General features: G+C 46.6%; 1 long non-coding RNA gene across 1 annotated transcript; it reads right to left on the bottom strand.

Moving 5' to 3' along the window:
• Window positions 1–2,864: 2,864 nt before the first annotated feature.
• On the bottom strand, window positions 2,865–19,763 carry LOC142830582 (uncharacterized). The gene is made up of 6 exons (XR_012905954.1): window positions 19,583–19,763; window positions 8,872–9,106; window positions 7,012–7,324; window positions 5,727–6,796; window positions 5,219–5,307; window positions 2,865–3,260 (listed from the first exon to the last, which is right to left on the bottom strand). It is a non-coding gene; the product is annotated as an uncharacterized LOC142830582 (long non-coding RNA).
• Between the last annotated feature and the right edge of the window lie 9 nt (window positions 19,764–19,772).

Here is a 19,772-nt window from a genome sequence, read left to right as displayed (position 1 = left end):
AGAGGCTGATGGACTGGATATTGCAACGACACCAAAGTTATACAGCAGCGTACATCAACAATATCAGCATATTTAGTGAAACATGGCCGGAGCATAAGAACCATGTGGAGGCAGTGTTGCGGGCCCTTAAAGAGGCAGGGTTGACAGCAAACCCCAAGAAGTGCAAGTTTGGACAGAAAGAGGTGACGTACTTAGGCTACACAGTCGGGCGAGGACAGCTGAAACCCCTCGCCGACAAAATAAGTGCTGTACTGGACTATCCAAGACCGAGTACAAAAAGACAGGTACGCCAATTTCTCAGGCTGGTGGGGTACTATCACCGATTTGTGATGAACTTTGCGGCTATAGTGGCTCCCCTGACGGATATGATGCAGAAGAGGCAACCCCAGAAAGTTAAATGGACAGAGGCCGCCATCAGGGCTTTTCAGGCGCTGAAGGACCGGTTAGTTAATGTGCACGTATTAGTACAGCCACACTTCACAAAACCTTTTGTGGTCCAAACGGACGCTTTGGAGTCAGGACTGGGGGCATTGTTGTCCCAGGAGGTGGGAGGAGAGGAACACCTTATACTGTATGTAAACAGAAAACTATTCCCAAGAGAACGTAATTACGCTACCATTCAGAAAGAAGCCCTGGCTGTGAAATGGGCTCCAGTCTATGAAGGGTACAAATCCCACTTGACATGATGGTACCTTGCACTACAGCCTTATCGATTCGAGATGACCCACCGACCAGGAAGGATCCACCAGAATGCAGACTGGTTATCACACCGGGAAAAAGACAAGAGGGGAGTGAACTTAAGGGGGGGGAGGTGTGTGATGGGGCAGCAGAGCCCTGCACTTGCAGCTCTCCCCCCCATCGGGGGATGAGCCGCAGGACATGGTGGGGTGCCAGCCGTCACCTTGCGAGGCAATGCCAGAGCGTCTGGACGGCGCATGCGCCAGTGGTGCCGCGCCATGGACCAGTTAGCCCGGGGTTGCTGGGCAACTAGACACCATCCTAGCTGATGGGCCCGGCATGCGTAAGGCCGGCCGGGGAGATGTGGGCAGCAGCGGCGCTGCACCAGGGGCCACCTTGTCCAGGGTTGCCGGGCTGGCCTGCTGCAGGTCAGGTGACGTCAATGGAGGAGTCACAGGGCATCTTGGGGTGGAGGACGGGGGGATAAAAGGAGGAAGGGAGGAGATACAAGAGGGGGTGGAAGACATGACAAGAGAGGAAGAGAATAGGGAAAGGAGGGAAGGTGGACTTAGAAAGGGAGTGGGACCAGAAGCGTCTGGGGAGAGAGTGAGCCCGGATAAAAAGGCCATGGCAAGCCTCGGCCGCTGGAGGGAGAACACCGTGCGGAGGTGGAACTCAGTGAAACAAGAGGGGGAGGAAGCGGGCCAGGGCAGGGCAAGAGAGGTAAGCCCGCAGACTGGTGAGTTAAGGAGGTATGCCCCACCAGTCAGGTCATTCATGGGAGCCATGACGCTCCCTCAACCTTAGGGCCCAGGATCGGGACTCGGAGAGAAGGCGGGCCTAAGTCCCCCTTCCTCTTCTCCAAGGCGCCTTATCTGAGGTAACAAGAGCAGTATTTGCAGCAGCCGATGGGGGGGGGGGGGCAGTGACTAGAGGCTCGGACTGAAGGGACCTTTTCACAATGATGAAAGAAAAATATATTTGAATTATAGCCCACTCTTCCCTGAGAAAACACCTCCATCTTAGCACAAAAAAGAATCATATTAGCAGCTACTTCTATATTGAACTAGCCACATTCAACACATTCAACCAGCCCAATAGCCACATGTGGCTAGTGGCTAGCGTGTAGGACACTATGGCTTTAGAACAATTCTAAAGCAACTGAAGAATGCTGTGGGATGTTTTCACGGGGGTGGGGAGGGGGGTGTTCCTGTCAGGAACACATTGCAACACTGCTTTGGGATCTGCTCTGCCACCTATGCTGGCTGCCAATATTTTCAAAGTGCTGTTTTCAACTTATAAAGTCTTAAATATTTTGGGACCTGGGACCTGAGAGACTTTCTCTGTCCCTGAGCCATGCTGCCACAAGTCTGTTCGATGGAGGTATTCGATGGATCTCCTTTGCTTATAAATAGGATGAATCTGGTGCCAGGGTATTCTGTGTGCAGAATTCTTTTATATGGAATTCATTGCCCTATTTGATCAGATCTTCTTTTTCCTTTTGGTGGGGAGATGCTCTGAGGGTTGGAGAAGACTGGGTTGATTGTTGGGGCAGATTGCTGGTGCATATTTATGAGATAAAGACAGGGCTGCCAATGAGGTGTGTGTGGCAGACAGGGCCCTTTAAATCAGTGCTGGAGCCTCGGGTGGCACAGGCCAGGTAGCACTGAAGGCTGGAGGAGGCTGGCCCTCAGCCCTGTCCCATCTGCCTGAGGCCCCAGAGGTGGGCCTCCACCTTGGCAAGGGACGTATTCTGTGACAGTTCTCAGATAAGAAGAGAGACACATCAACTACCCAGTGGGGGGTTTTCGGGCAGATGAGATGGGACAGGAAGGGTACTGATTAGGGATGTAAATGGTTAACCAGTAAGCCTCACTCTTAATTGGTGGGGGCTGGAGCAGCTTCCCGCCACCCCAGGCAGAAGGCTGCTCCAGACCCACAGATCCCACCGCAATTCTACAGCTGGAGCAGCCCCTTTCCATGGTGGATCTGGCCCAGCCCCCCAGTCTAAAGTATTTAAGCTTTATACTGAAGAGCCTGCAGTAGGATCACTTCTAGGATTTTTAGCAGTTACATGGTTACATTTTTAAACACCTTGTTACATGCCTCATACTGACAGCAGTGTATATGCATTTACATAAATCAATAAATTGACTTAATTAACTAACAAGTATAAGGAAGTATCTTTGACATCAAATACTGAAATATCAAATCATAGGACTGGTTCACTAATTAACTGAGATTTTACATCCCTACCCCAGATCCCTTTCTGCAGCACTCTCTCCTAGGCTGTCGTTTCCCCTTCTGAATGCATGCCACTGATTGTTCCTTCCTAAGTGGAGTACTTTGCATTTATTCTTATAAAATGTCTTCCCATGTACTTCAGACCATTTCTTCAGTTTGTCCTGATCATGTGCCACAGGCAGTACAAACCTTTTGTGCATTATACATACTTGCCTGCTATTACTACTGACCCTTAGCCAAGGACAGTAAGGGCTGATATGATGCATTCTCTGGCATCCTCCTGTAAGTTTACCTCCACCCTGGGTGAAGAAGAAACGTATAACTCCAAGGCTGGAAGTCTAAGACAGGAAAAACACATCAGTATCAACATAAGGCATTAATCAGCAGTAGAATTTTAAATACATATGATTTAAGAAACAAAATGTATTATAAATCATTTGGGAAAAAACTGAGAACTACTAAGTTCTAAAGAAATTCCCATCCCATATGCAACCTTAAATAGCAAAGAATGTAAAGCTTATATGTGAGAGAGAGCCCTTAAATGACACTCAGAATTCCAACAAACTCAAATTTGACAGTCACTCATGGGATTCATGAGAATCTTTCATATTGGTCTCAATAGTTACAGAGCTAAAAAATCTTAGTTTCCTCTGAACACACATGCGAACCAAACAGAAAAAAGAAGAAAGCAAGCTAGTTCTAAAATACGATGGCATTAATGTTGTTATTCTTTGGTCAGACTTTAGAGGCTCAAAATAAGAAATTTTAGGCTAAGAAAATGTATTACTCAAAGAAATTCCCAATGGCACACAGTTTGCCACTGAATGGTAATTAAATTAACGTAGTTAATAAATTATAGGGAGTGATAGTTCTCAAGGAGAAGCAATTTTGGAATAGATACTAAATAGATATGTAATCTATGGGTCTTAGCTACTCCTAAAACATATGCCAAAGCTTTCAAATCAGGCTGCTCCTAAATCCATATTTAGGCTCTTAAAAGTGGCTTTATTTTCAAAGATGACTTGGAGCTCCATTGATTTAAGTGGGATTTGTTGGTGTAGACTGAATTACAGCTCATACTTATTTGGGGGACTAAATATGGATATAGGAATCTAACTTTTGTTACACAAGGTGAAAGGGGAAAATAATCACTCAGAATGCAACTACATGGTTAATGATTCAACTTTCATCTCCGTGCCTTCTTCCATGAGGCCCTCTACACCTGCATCCTTGACCCAGACGGCCATGTTCTTGCCCCTCCGTAATCTCATTCCTGTTAAGATTAGGGTGACCAGATAGCAAGTGTGAAAAATCAGGATGGGCGTGTGTGGGGGAGTGGGAGTGGGAGGAAATAGGTGCCTACATAAGACTAAGCCCCAAATATTGGGACTGTAAAATTGGGACATCTGGTCACCATAGATAAAAATCTTCATAAATTCATGTCCTAACAAATAAAACAGACCAAAATAAGGAAAAACAACAGGGATGGGGGAGGCAAAGAAATCAACAAAAGATCAAAAGCAGAAAAGAAAAACCCCCAAACCACTAAACTAACCAAATACGCTCAACTTTACTGCTCTGTCACTTTCACTTTTATTGCATCCCCTTCTTCTTTTGTCTACTATACTGTAAACTCTCTCTAGGGAAATGGGTAGTCTGTAGGTTATATTTACACTACGTGCTTATTTCGAAATAAGCTATTTTGAAATAATAACCCCTGAAATAACTATTTTAAAATAGCTTCAGAGGGGTAGCCAAGTTAGTCTGTACAGGATAAACTTAAAAAACTTTAAAAATAAACTTAAACAACAACAAATAGTGTGATCGCACTTTAGTCTTTAAAGTGCAACCATACTATTTGTTGTTTTTTAAGTTTATTTTAAAATAGTTCATCCACACTACAAGTCCCCATCGAAATAGCGCAGATTTATATCAAAATAGCATGTTCACACTGATTGGGGCTTGAATTGCATTTAAAGCATTCCGGGCAGGGCATTAGGACAGCAGTCACTTCCTGTAGCTGCTTCCTGAGGCTATCTGAGGCTTGTACTTAAAAGGGCTCCCCTCGCAAGCCATGTCTCAGTCTCCTCTGCTTCACTGCTTACCTCCTTGAAAGACAGAAAACTCACACTACATGCTCTGGTTGCCCTTATGGACTCCACAGCACATCCACCGTGGAGCCGGACCTGTTGCAAAGCTAGTGTTGCCATATACTTTCACAAAAAATACCGAACATGGCAGGGGAAAAATTGGTTGAGCACAAAAAAAAATAAAAATAAAAAAAACAACCCCACACCAAAAAAGGGTCAATCCGCCTTTAAATCCCAGCGCTCCACACTTCCCGCCAGACGCAGCAGGGAAGGAATGTCCCAAGCGGCCTTCTATCTGAGAAAAACAGAAAAAAAATGTGTTTTGTTTTTTTTTACCAGACAGAGGCAGCAAATACTGAACTGTCCAGGCCAATATCAGACACCAGGCAACCCTATGCAAAGCAGGCACTGACTCTTAGACTTCCTGCTGCAGCTCCTGGCACAGTTCATGCAGGCTGCCCTCGTGGCTCTACAGTACCATGACAAACAGCTCAGAAGAGGCAGGGCCGGCTCTAGGTTTTCTGCTGCCTCAAGAAAACCATTTTTTGCCCCCCCTGTGGCAGTACCGATGTGGGGAAGGGAGGGGAATCACCCCGGTACCCCGCTCGCCTGTGTCTCTAGCCCCCTGTCTCTGCCCCTATGGCAGCTGCCGCTGCGCCCTGGCTTACTCTCAGCCAGGGGCGGGGAGGGCTCTCAACCCTCACTCCCACTCACGGGCCGCCGGCAGGGGTTTGCTCTCCAGCGGGCTCGGCCCTCTTCACTCCTCCGGTGGGGAAGTTGGAGTCACCCGTCGCCTGCCCCCATCCTCGGGTCTCCAGGGTGGGTCGTCCCGTGCTGGGTCTGGGCTGCGGGGGTTCGGCGCTCCTCCTCCGGGTCGCCGGTGCTTCCCCCAGGGTTGCCTGCGGGGGTAGAGAGAATGCCGCCCGCCCTCTCCCCTTCCAGCTCCCCCCCCTTTATATACCGGCATGCCCGAGACGTGCCGGTCCGTCCTCCGCCTCCCAGCCACCTCTTCCCGGGTCCAAGTGCCCGCCGCGGGCAGCGCGCCTTCCGCCGTGTGTGCCCCCGCGCCTGCCTCCCAGCTCGGCGGCTTTCCCTCCTGCTGGCCAGTCTCCCCCGAGACCCGCCCGGCCGTGCTGCCTGGCGCCTCGCCGGGGGCGCTGTTATCAGTGCAGGGAGTGTCTTCCCCGTCACCCCCCCCCCAAAAAAAAACACCGGAAAAAAATTCTGTTGAAGGAAAAAAAAGGGGGGGAGAGGAGACCAATGTTGTTGAGCAAAAAAACAAACAAACAAAAAAAAGACTTAAGCCAAAACAGCATTAAAATAGCATGTCCCCTTTAAGAGTGAGTGCAGGGATAGGAACAGGGGAGTGGTTGAGCACTAAGACCCATTGCTTCCCCTTGGTCTTTTGGCCGGCAGCCATTTTGTGCTGGCAGCCTTGCAGAACCAGGTAAGCATGGGGGCTGAGGGGGACTCGGAGAGGGGAAGCTGGGAGCTGAGTGCTTGTAGGGTTGCCAGGTGCCCATCATTTTCGACTCCTGGCCGGGGAAAAGTTAAGAAAACCCTAGGCGGGAAGGGGGCGTCCTACCTGGGTTTTCCACACAATGTAGGCGGAGAGGTGGCTGATGGCTGGGTCCAGGCTGCGGGTCTGGTGGAGCGGAGCCTCCAATTGGAGGGGAGAGGCTCTTGGAGGAGGTAGCGACCGCCAGGGAGAAGCAGGACTCAGGAGACAGGGCCAGCCAGCATGGTACCAGTGCTGGCTGCACTGCCGCGGTGTCTCCCATGCCCTTTAAAATCGGAGAGGCGGGGCTGGCATTGCCGTGGACATTGCTTAGCGACCGCTGGGGAGGGGATGAGCAGGAGAGGAGACAGGGGTGGCCAGCAGGCTCTGGGCGCGCATTGGTGCCAGCTGGCTGCACAGCCACAGCGTTTCCCAGGCTGCTGCCCTTTAAAATCAGTGGGGCGGGGCTAAGCGTTGCCGGGGGTGGCACCGGCTGCTTACCTGAAATGCCATCCCTGGCAAAGTGCCGTCCGAAGCACCTGCCTGATTTGCTGGTGCCTAGAGCTGGCCCTGAGAAGAGGGCACCTCTTCATCCTGGCCTGGACACTCCTCATGGCCGACAGTCCCTTCCATCCTCTCCTTCACACCATGCACTGCTGCTCCAGAACTTCTGCATGTAGAAGGCTTCCTTCCTGGAGCTCTGTGAGTGGCTCTCGCCTGCTCTCCAGTGACAGGACACCCACATGCGACATGCCATCCCCTTCCAGAAGCACGTTGCCATTCCACTTTGGAAGCTCACCGCACCAGACTGGTTCTGTGGGGAACCAGTTCGGCATGGGGAGATTGACCGGCAGGGCCATGCTCATGCAGGCTTGACTCTCTTACTATTGTCCTAAGAAGGTGGTGAATTAATGGAATGAGCTCCCTGAGGTATGTGTGTGGAACCTTCCTCCCTGGAGGTTTTTCAGTCCCAGCTTCACAAATCCCTGCCTGGGATGGTTTAGTTGGGGCTGGTCCTGCTTTGGGAAGGGGATTGGAATCAGGGAACTCCTTAGGGCTCTGTGATTCTATATTTCTCTGATTCTACAGGTGGTGAAGGCCATCAACGCCATCCTGCTGTGCAGGGTCATCACCCTGAGCGATGTGGACCCCATCATTGCTAGCTTTGCCATGATGCACTTCCCCAACTGCAGGAGGGCCACTGACGGCACCCACATCCCCATCCTGGCTCCCGACCACTGTGCCTCGGACTTCATCAATAGAAAGGGGTACTTTTCAATGGTGCTTCAGGCCTTGTGGTCCCCCGGGGCCGGTTCATCTGGTGGTCAGGAAAGGCACACAACACCCGCATGTTCAGGAACTCCAGCTTGTTCCAGAGGATGCATGCCAGCACTTTTGTTCCCCGACCACACCATCAGGATCAGGGAAGTAGACATGCCCATCTGCATCATGGGCAACACAGCCTACCCTTTGTTCCCCTGGCTAATGAAGCCCCACATGGGATGCCTGGACCCCATAGAAGTACATGTCAACAACAGACTCAGCAGGCACCGCATTGTTGTGGAGGGTGCCTTTGGCTGCCTAAAGGGGAAGTTCTGGAACCTCCTCACCCGTATTGACTTCTAAGACTGGAACATACCCCAGGTGGTGACGGCTTGCTGTGTGCTCCACAACCTCTATGAAAATAAGGGGGAGACTGTCCTGTCAGGGTGGAGGACACAGGCCGAGTGGCTTGCCGGGGCTTTTGATCAGCTATGCACTGCGGCCATCCAGCAAGCCCATCGGGGGCTGTGCTCATCCAGGAGGTCCTGAGGGAGAGTTTCAGCCAAGGAAGTTGCGAGACTCTCCCCGGGCCTCCCCACAAGGGGCCTCTCCATTGCCACTGCCTTTCCGCCTCCACCCCTTTCTTCCCCTGCCCTCCCTTCCCACCTTCGCCTCCTCCCCCGCAGATAAAATAAACTATATTTTTTGTTTGAAAAAATAAACTCAGTAATTTTTATTTGGGGAATGTATAACTGGGGAGGGACTGGTAAAAGAAGCTGGGAGGAGGGGGGAGAAAGAGGCAGAGGGAGCTCATGGATGGGGCCAGGAATGGCACCTGTCTTGGGTGTGTTGGGACGCCTCAGCTGCCTGAGAGGTCCCACCACCTCATGTGCACAGCCCTTGGAGGCCATGAAGGGGGCTAGGAGGAGAAGCTGGGGAGGCGGGGACAGAGGTGGGTGCTAGAGGGACTTGCGGGGGAACAGGTGCTGGGAGTTGGGGGGGAAGCAGTTGTGGGGTGGTGGGCTGCTGGACTGTTCAGTGGTGGTGACCAGACTCTTAACGATGTTGGTAAATGCCACACACATGGTCTCGTATTACCGGGACAGTTGCTCCCAGATGGTGCACTGCTGGTTCCGGTCAGCATGGTGCTGCTTCAGGTCAGGACCTCCCCCCGCTCTGCGCTGCTCCTGCTCAAAACTGTGCTGGAAGACATGCAGGCACTCGAGGTGTTCCCACAACAGCTCATCTTGGGGTCGCCTTCACCTGAGGATGTAGCAGAGTTGGGAGGATGGCGTGGAAGGTGGTGGACATGCCACACTTATACCTGGCCAAGCTGTGAAGATAAGTGAGAAGAGCGGTTATCCCAGGAGACAGTGTGCATGAAGCCAAAGGTCTCAGTTCAGATGATGGTGTTGTGCTTCAAGCAAGGCTATCTGTTGCCTAAAGAGTGGGCACTTTCCTGCAGGGACTTGGATATCCCAGGGGAGCCTCACTACCCCCACGTCCTAGGGACAGCTAGGCATGGGAAGGTGCCGGCCAGGCCAGAAGTCTATGAACATGAGTGGGGGATAGGGTGGCTCCTTCCCTCTGTGCCGTGCACATGCCTGGTCTGGCAGTGGTGGTGTCCCGCACAGACAGAACTTCTATCCCTGCCTACTGGAGGAGAGGGGGAGGGTTTTGGGGGAGGTGTGTGTAAGAGGCAGAGCCCGCTTGCTGGAGAGGGTGGTAGTTGGGTCCACTCCACTTTCTCCCCCTGGAAAGCTCCAGTGCAGGGGAGCTTGACTGGGAGAGGATGCTGCCCGAAAGTATGGGCATGATGAGACATGTGCGGCCCAGTTGCGTGGTTCCATAACTCCAGCCTCCTTAGTAGTGGCTTGTTGTGGGAAGGTGTGCCACCAAGGAGTCAGGAGTAAGGCAGGCCTTTCCTGTAACCTTGTGAGAAGGAGCAACGGGTTCCTGTGTGACAGCCTCATGTGGCTGGGTGCTCTGGACTGCTGCTCCATATGCAGCCACATGCACAGGCTGTTGTGAGAGCCTTAGGCTGAGAAGGCCAACTGAGGAGCAAGCAGCCCCTCACAACCCACTGCCTCCCCCTGGCATGTAGATAGGGAAAATTTTAGAACTCACCTGCAATGCCTTCTCTGGGTTTGTCCAAGCCCTAGGAGACATCCTGGGAGTGTGTGGGGGAGGGGGAGAGGAGGAGGGTACCAGCTCCAGGGAGATGACTAACTCCTGGCTGGCAAGCATGGTGTCATTGCTGGCCTCCTCCTTCTCATTGTGCTGGTCCACAGCCCTGTCCTCCTGGAGGCTGACAATGGGCATGTCCAGGCTGGAGTCCATGACAAGGGGGGAAAGGCGACTGGCACCCCTCCCAGAATGCCATCCAGCTGCTGGTAATACCAGCAGGTCTGGGGTACTGCTTCAGAATGGGAACTTTGTGCCCTGGTCTTGGAGTAGGCCTGCCTCAGTTCTTTGATTTTCATGCGCATCTGGTCCAGTGTGCACATTTGCCCCTTCTGAGCTAGGCTTGCAGCCATCTGGCTGTAGATGTCCACATTCCTGCACCTGGTGCAGAGATCCTGGAGGTTAGACTCCTTGCCACACATCTCTACTAGATCCAGGATCTATGCTCCAGTCCAGGATGGTGCCCTCTTTTGCCTTTGGCCAGGGGCATTCAAGCTGGCTTCTGGCATGCCTGCAGCCATGAAGGGCTCAGAGGGAGTGCTGGGGTATGGCAGCAGAGAAGGCAAAGCAGGGTGCTTCTCTGTGGCACAGCGCTAGCAGGGCTTGCGTCGTGCCACAAGCCTTCTCCCTTCTGCCTGCAGCTTTAAACCCTGCAGGGGAAGGGAAACTATAGAGTTTTGGACAGAGTGACCACTAGGGCAGCTGTGAGAAGCCCTGGAGGCCAATTATTTCAAAATAAGCACAGCTGAGCGTCCTCACTAACCCTATTTTGAAACAGAAATTTCAAAATAGTGTTATTCCTCATAGAATGAGGGGTTATTATTTCACTATAGCAAGCCCATTATTTTGAAATCATTTCAAAATAATGCACTTGCTGTGTGAATGCCACCTTGTTATTTCAAAATAACATGAGTTGTTTCGAAATAACTCAGAAGTATAGACATGCCCATAGAGACCAACAAAAATATAGAGCATTGTGAGTTTTCATGGGTACAACCCACTTCATAGCCAGCTCATCTGATGAAGTGGATTTTACCCATGAAAGCTCATGATACTATATATATATATATATATATATATATATATATATATGTCCGTCTCTAAGGTGCCAAAGAACTACTCATTTTTAAAGTTACATGGCTACCCTTCTGGGTTTCTTTAGGGCAAAGCTACTCAGGTTTGGAAGCTCTGGGGGCCACAATGACACTCACAGTACATGCCGAGGGTCACAATTTAAGTGCGATTGCATATACATGCAAATATATGCAAAGGTTAAGGCAAGACTACACAACACACAGTCCCCATTTAAATCAGTTCTGCTGATATTAATAAAATGCAATATTTCCCGATTTCCACCCATATGACAGCACTTTGAATGACCAATGACAGTCCAGGAATTTAACTATTAAAACTACATATCAACCCAAGACCATTATATTGATTACATTTTTGTTTTGGCTCCCACCCGCAGGCCATGTGTGGAGACCCGCATATATTCAAACCACACCGCGGGCCACAAACAAATGGGCCACGGGCTGCGTGTTGAGTAGTAGCCCTGCTCTAGGAAATTTGTTTTCCTACTTGTCAGTAAAGAAGATAGCTCACAATAGGTGCAATATGAAAATAAGTAAGAAATAATGCCATAATAATATTAAAAGGCAATTATGTACATGAAAAGATTGTAGCCTGAGATATTTACAACTCAAGGTAAGAATTCAATTCATAATATGAGCTTCAATTTGCAAGGACACACACATTTTTTCAGGTTTAAGATAGTATTTAGTAACTTAAGTCCCACTTCTGCAAACATTAATATCCATTACTTTACTCATATGAGTAGACCCATTATATCATGTATTTGTGTACATGTTCGCAGGATTGAATCCTAAATTATTGAGTATATAGGCTTGAATTGCAAACTCACTTTATATATTATGGTTCTTTCTTTATTTATTTACTTACCCCCTTTATGGGAAAGTATAGAGGCAAAGGCCCCTGTTCTGAAGAAGTTAAAATGTATTGATTTCAATAGGCTTTTGGATTAGGCTTTAACCAGACAGGATGGGAATTTGTAACAGTGCTTTTAAATTCAAATACAAGTTGCTGCATAGTCTTGGCCCCTCTGACTTTCATGACTATCTCACCCTATGCCTCCAGGTCATTCATTTTATTCTAGTTCTGAGAGCTTGCAGTATGGGAAATAGTTTTCTTCATACTTTGCCGCTCATGTATGGAATTCTATGCCTTTCAAGGATTAGACTGTCCAAGTCACTGTGAGAATGTAAATCCAGATTTAAGACATTTTGTGTTGAGTTATGTTTTCTTTGATTTGATGCGTGAATTATTTGTTGACATTTATATGAAGGGTGCACTATAAATGCAAATGATCATTAATATGAAGGGTGCCCATATATTTTCTACAGTCATTCTTTCATTTAATGTATGCCTTTTATTTTTATTTTTGACAGTAGATTAGCATGAGCATAAATTCATTAGCAAATGGTGAATTTGATGGCAGCACAAGCTATAGTATATAAGAAGCCCTTTTACTCCCTAGGGTCCCATTTTAGAACAACTCTATGAAGCTATGGAATAGGGTTCTGAAAGAGGCTGTGGAATCACTATCATTGGAGGGTTTCAAGAATTGGCTGGAGAAAAACCCTTCAGGAATGGTCTGCATTTACTTAGTCCTGCCTCGTGATAGGGGGCTGGACTCGATGACTTGTCAAGGTACCTTTCAGCACTACGTTATTAAGATTCTGTGACTCTAACAGAATCTCACTGAGGTCAATGACAGTTCTGTGTTCAGGCAAGCTGCAGAACCTGGCTAGCCAATAATTATTTTTATAGAGGATTATTTAATTCCTAAATAATTGTGTGTCAAACTCAATATATAATATTGTTTTAAATTACCTATTTTAACCATGATTTAAATCTAAAAGCAGGAAACTTATTTAAATTCATTATTCTAATCATGCTTTGCATTTGTACTTTATAGCTATTTTCCTAAGGAAAATCTTTTTGGTTGGTAACCATTAAAACAGATTGATTTTCAAATAAATATAGCCTTTAGGTTAAATGTGGATTATGCTTTTTGCTAACTAGGAAGATATACTGGATTTATACACATGTATTTAAACAGGCATATTAGTTAACTTACATTCATTCAGATTCTTAAATTTTTTTCATTTTTTATTTTGTTGGAAGATGGTGAATAATGCATTTGCTAAATGATTATTTTTTAACTGTGTCAAGTTCTATTTGGATGGAATTTCAAATTCAATTAAAATGCACAAAACTGGAATTTTAAAAATTAAATGATACTATATTATGTGCTTGATACAGAAGAATAATTTAATATCAAAACATGTTTTAAATACAAAACAACACTCATTAAATAGAGGACTTGTCTGAAATTAATGAATTAAACTGATTTCTGGTTGCTGCATATTCTCCTAGATCTAATTTTATATTCATAGAATGAATAAGGAAAACAAGCTTTCCTGTTTTTCCAACTCCCAACTGGTTTCTTAACTTTGTATGAACTTGTTATTAAAGCAAATAAACTGAAATGATGAAAATATTTTCAATGTGTCTGCAGAAGAGACTACTACTGTTAAAGGCTGATTTAGTGCTTCAGCAAATTCTGATTATAGGTGATTAGCTAGTGTCTCTAACAGTTCGGTGGTCTTTCTTTAAAATTTGGCAGAAAATATGTGCTGCTTATTACTATACTTCATATTTAATTTAAATTATTTTAGTAGATTATGAAGTCAGAGCTAACATACCTTGTTAATTTCCAATTTAATATAAATAGTTTTTATTTTTTAAAAGCCTGTATTTAATTTAAATAAAAAATCAGATTTTTTTTATTTAAAAAACCTAAAAACATCAATTTTGATCCATTTGGTGTATAAAGAGTTTGGTCCTTCAAGGAGTTGAGCACTCTGGCCCTGATCCAGTAAATCAGCAAAACATGTGCCTAATTTTAAACATGACTTTATTGACTTTCCACTGACCTTGGAGGCATTGTTCATATGCTTAAGTGCTTTGCTGAACTGGTACTAGCACACTCAGCACCTTGTGGGGCAGAGATCTTATACAGGGCCCACAGCATGCGGGGCACTTTACCAACCATCCTGAAATTAGAGGATTTGATATCTGCTTCCACAACAGTGTAAATCTGGAGTAACTCAGTTTAAATTGATGGTATTAAACCTTGCAAAACCTGTGTGAAATCAGAATCAGGTGTAATTTCTTTGCCTCAAAGCATTCACATCCTAAATTCTTTTAAATTAAATATGGTTCTACTATACAAAACCTATGGAAGATCACACTTGAAATATGGTGCCCAAAGTACTAGTAACAAATTTTAAAAAGAGAATGAATGTTTATCAACATTAATAAAAGAGTGAAGAGAAAGGCTTGAAGGTTTAGCTGGTGATCAGAAGGTCCAGAACATGAGGAAAGATTTCAAGATCTGAAAATGTTCAGTACTGAATATAGAGCAGTGACAGGTGGCTTTTCAATTGCTTATAGTATTTTAAAGGATCATATGATAACAGAATCTTCAAAAAGCTAATTCTGACTACGGCCATGATCTCAAGATGGTAAATGATAAAGGCCTAGTCCTATAAATCATTACTTCCATGAGTGGTCCTTATTCCTATTAGTTACTCCCACTTATTTTAATGTCACTATTAGTGCAAAATATAGGATTGACCCTGAAAAAGTACACTTATTTTTTTATCAGGGGTAATTTCTTCTCCCAGGGAAAGAACATGGAACTGCAACTGTCAAGAGATGTGAATTAAGCAGATAGCATAGAGTAATTTAAGGTAAGGATTGGCATTAAATTCTGCAATGTGTTGAGTGCTGCTTGCAAGGGAGCGCTGCTACAACTTTCACAGATTTCAATTAAAGTTGAGAGCTTGCAGCATCTTGTAGGATTAGCCCCAGTGGCTATAATGTAAAATAACTCAGGTCCTGGACAAAAAGAGTGTTGTCACTGAAGTGACTAATAGTTTAAACATAAACAAAATGTAAATTACATATGTTTATATGTGTTCAACATCTGCCAAAATTTAACATGAAATCTAAGATTACAGGAATTTTCTTTGGTTTTGATAGGAAATTTGGTATTTCCCATTTACTCTGACATGAAACTAAAAAAATAAAATTGCTCAAAGGTAAGTATATGCAATTATGTCCTTAGATCAGACAAGCTGTTCATTTCAGCTGCACTTCACTATCGCATTTTTGGAATCTTTATTCATTGAACTCTGGGTCAGCAAATAGTTCCTGACAGGCTGGACTTCCTGCCAGTTTGGGAATTCCTTGTCCCTCAGCACACTTTCCTGTGCCTCCAGCAACCCATGTGCTTTTGCGCAAAAGCATCCGTGCCAGTGTAGACGCTCTCTTGCGCAAGAAAGCTCTAATGGCCATTTTAGCCATCGGGCTTTCTTGCGCAAGAAATTCATGTTGCCTCTTGCGCAAGAATACTCGTGCAAGAGATCTTATTCCTGAGCGGGAGCATCATAGTTCTTGCACAAGAAGCACTGATCTCACACATTAGAACATCAGTGTTCTTGTGCAAGAACTCCCCGCCAGTGTAGACAGGCAGCATGTTTTTGCGCAAAAGCAGGCTCTTTTGTGCAAAATCATGCCAATGTAGATACAGCCCTGTAGTTTTAAATAAATGTACAAATCTTTGCAGAATTGGGGCCTGCATTACAATTTAAAATAAAACATTTCTTTTTCTTGATTTCATATATAACCAATATTATTCAATTTGAATATAAGGCTATAAAGCAGACACAGAATAAATATAGCAAAGTTTGCATTTCAAGGTTGCTGTATATTGCTTTTCCTCTTTGATCAGGGACTTTCCCCAGCTCTGCCTCTAAGTTGCACACAAAGTGTCTGCAACTTAGATGTAGCCTGAAACTGATAAGATTGGGGCATGTCGCGTTCTAACATGTAAAACTTTCCAAACACTTACAAAATTAATCACAAAAAGAGTCTAGGTGGCTTGAGGCTGCCAAGGAATGGGCCCAACTTGTGCTTTGCCTGTTTCTGCAGGTTTTGTAATATTACTTACTTGAACTGTTTACTGTAAAGTCAGCATTCACAACTGCAGCTGTAGATTCACCTGGTAAAGTACCACTGAAATACAGAGTAATTTCAGAGAACAAAAGATTTAGGGCGTAATTCCAGGAAGTGTCAGCAGTGCCATTGGAAGTGGGTGCTTGGCACCTTATGAGTAGGACTGTAACGGGATGGGCCTCACCACTGCGGCCCCTCCTGCTGACCTCCCTGAGAATTAGCTCATCCAAACAGTGCACTCTCCTCATGTGGTGTCTCGCTTGCTGTCACTTCCACTGTGTCCACCATTCCGGGACATGCACCCCAAACTGCAGTGACCTTTTCTGGGCACAGCTGGAGCCCCACTATATTATCTCCCCTTTCCATGAGACAGGCATCAACAGCCAACTGCATCTAAGGCCCAGCCCCTTGCCTCAGGGGGCAGACTGCAGTCTGGATAGGGTGGCTATCTGTCCTCTTTTATAGAGGACAGCCTTGGTTTTTGCTACTCTGTGCTTTATTAATGTGAAAAGGAGGCCTTTATGTCCTCTGTTTTTCTCTTGAGACCAGAAGTGAAAGTAAGCCAAGCAGCAAATAGCCAGTGAAAGGTGTGCAGGCCCCCGCAGTTTCTAGCCTCCACCCTCAGCTCCCTTTTGGGAGGGTGTGAGGTCTGCAGCCACGCATACCAGGTCTTCTTCCTCTTTCCCTATCAGGAAGTAGGGATGTGAACAGGTAATTGGTTGATGCTTACTGGGTAATGGTTAACTGTTACCAAGGGAGCAGCATCCCTGCCTGCAGTCTGCCCGCAAGGGCTGGGAGTTGGAAGTTGGGCAATGGGTGGAAGGGGAATGGCAGCAGGAGGGTGCTGGGAGTCCACAGCCTCGTGTGACACGGGGTGAGTCTGGAAGCAGCAGCACCTCCCATTCCCTCACTGCCGTTTCCACCCCATGCAAGACTGCTGATTCTCAGCCCATGCAGCCCAGCGTGGGTTTGGAAACAAGGCTGGAGCAGTCTCTAACTGCAGCACGGAGCCACTCCAGCCCAGAGGGCTGAAACAACCCTCCCCAACAACCCCTGTTTAATCAGTTAACTAATTAAACGGGATTTTACATCCCTATCAGGGAGCAACAGGCAAGTGCTTAGCTTGTGCCTTCCTCTCAGCAGGTGGGAATGAGGAAGGCAGAGGAAGAATGCAGCAGGCTGTGAACTTTCCCCTTGCTCCCAAAGTCAGAGGAAGAAGAGCAGCAGCAACCTGTTATGTTTGGCTGCAGCTCCTCCCACCTGCAATGGTGCCCTTGCTTCCCCCACACTTACCCCTCTCAAGCCTAGACTCATCCCCAGCCCCAGCCCCAGCCCTGACTCCTAAACCCCACACATCCTGCTGCTCTGGGTCCACTATGCACTAAATGCAACTGTCCTCTATACTTGAGGTACCTGGATAGCCACCCTAAGTCTGGATCAGCCACTCTCCTCATTGGAAAGTGGGATGCAAAGAGGAGATCCAGGCCTGCCCACTACTCTTGTCCTGACCTAGAGACCAAACTCTGCTGCCTGTTTCCCTGGGTCACTTCTCTGTAGACCCTGTATCATGGCTTAGATCTGGAAGCCAGTCAGATTTGAGCTCCCATTCATTCCCCTGCCATTGCCTAGCATTGCTCAATCTCTGGTGCTCTCCAACAGCCAATACCTCTCTCTTGGGCTACGTCTACATTGGCAAGATTTTGCGCAAATACTCTTTAACGCAAGAGTTTTTGCGTTAGAGTATTTGCGCAAGAGAGCGTCTACACTGGCATGTGCCTTTGCACAAGAGATGTGCTTTTGCGCAAAAGCATCTGTGCCAGTGTAGATGCTCTCTTGCGCAAGAAAGCTCCGATGGCCATTTTAACCATTGGGCTTTCTTGCGCAAGAAATTCATGTTGCCTGTCTACACTGGCCTCTTGCACAAGAACACTTGCACAAGAAGGCTTATTCCTGAGCGGGAGCGTCATAGTTCTTGCACAAGAAGCCCTGATTTCTTACATTAGAACGTCAGTGTTCTTGCGTAAGAACTCACGGCCAGTGTAACTCGCGGCTTTTGCGCAAAATCTTGCCAATGTAGACGTAGCCTTGCACTCTAGGGAGAGTCTTCCATCTCCTTTGCTGAGCAGCCCTTGCTATATGGCCTTCCCTTTCAAAATGAAACCATGATATTATCCGAACAATATCTGTTTTGCAGGAAGTTTCAAAACTTGGGCTTTTCATTCTGATTTGGAACAATTCTCCCCTAAACATCAGAATTCCCTACAGAATGAAAATACTTGTTCCCAGCCTACTTTGCCCTTAACGTCTGCTGAGTTATAATAGGGATGAATTAGGCCCAGCCAGGTTGTCACTTACTCAAGGTCACTCAGTGAGTTCTTGACAGAGGCAAGGGTTGTGCCTTCCAGAACAATACAATTACCGTTAGCCCACTCCACTTCTGACCAGCATTCTAGTGTTCTGCATAAAGAAGTCTGATTTATTCTGTTAATATGAGTTAGCTTAAAGATTATTATAAGCAGGAGGGAGACTTCCACCTATAGAACAAGGAACTTGGCACAGATGCTCACATCTAACTTATACAAAATACAGGACTATGTAGCACTTTAAAGACTAACAAGATGGTTTATTAGATGATGAGCTTTTGTGGGCCAGACCCACTTCCTCAGATCAAATAGTGGAAGAAAATAGTCACAACCATATATACAAAAGGATACAATAAAAAAAAAGTGAACACATATGAAAAGGACAAATCACATTTAAGAACAGAAGGGGGATGCAGGGGAGGGGAGGAAGGTAAATGTCTGTGAGCTAATGATATTAGAAGTGATAATTGGGGAAGATATCTTCGTAATGGGTAAGGTAGTTGGTGTCTTTGTTGAGCCTGACACGTAGAGTGTCGATTCTTAGCATGAATGACAGTTCAGAGGATTCCCTTTCAAGTGCAGATTTGAAAGGCTTCTGGACTAGGATGCAGGTAATTAAGTCGTTGAGACAGTGTCCTTTCTGGTTGAAATGGCAAGAAACTGTTTTTTCTTTGTGATCCTGTCTAATATCTGTTTTGTGGGCATTGATCCTTTGGCGAAGTGTCTGAGACGAAAGTGTCCGTCTGCTATGTACATTGGACAAACGTCTTTTGATGGTACTATGCATCAGAATACATCAGGATCCAGATGCTGAATTTTTTTGGTGGCACTGTTGTTCAGAGGCATGGCAAGCTCCAGATTTATAAGATGCAACAAGACTTGTAATATTATCTGAATAGTTACTAGAAGTTGAGAGACTACAACCAAAAATGGGCTAGATCCAGGAAGATCCACTACCTACAGCAATATGACTAGCGTTTTGTTTGTTTGTTTGTTTGCTAATGTCAAAGGAGTGCCTACTACATGTACCCCTGTCCATTATTCACAGGAAGAATTAGGAAGGTTGGGCCCCAACATTGGCTAGACCTGCCAAACTTTTAACCAGATCCTGAAAAGCCCAAGTTAAACTAGCCCAACTGTGACTTGGAAAAACTGACCTGGAATGTTGCATAACGTGCAGATGTCTTGGCTACACCAAACTAAAACGTGCAAGGGCTGCCTGTGGCCCGAATGTCCCGCTGAGGAGAGGGGCGAGACCTCTCGGTGACACACCGCGCGTGTCCCGCCCGAGCCAATCTCCCAGCTCCGCACTCGGCGGCTGCGAGGAAACGCTCCCCCCCCCCCGCG

Source organism: Pelodiscus sinensis, chromosome 9 (assembly GCF_049634645.1).
Source record: "Pelodiscus sinensis isolate JC-2024 chromosome 9, ASM4963464v1, whole genome shotgun sequence".
Classification (NCBI taxonomy): domain Eukaryota; kingdom Metazoa; phylum Chordata; order Testudines; family Trionychidae; genus Pelodiscus; species Pelodiscus sinensis.
Note: the sequence above shows the minus strand (reverse complement) of the source record. Positions and strands in the feature narration are given on the sequence as shown.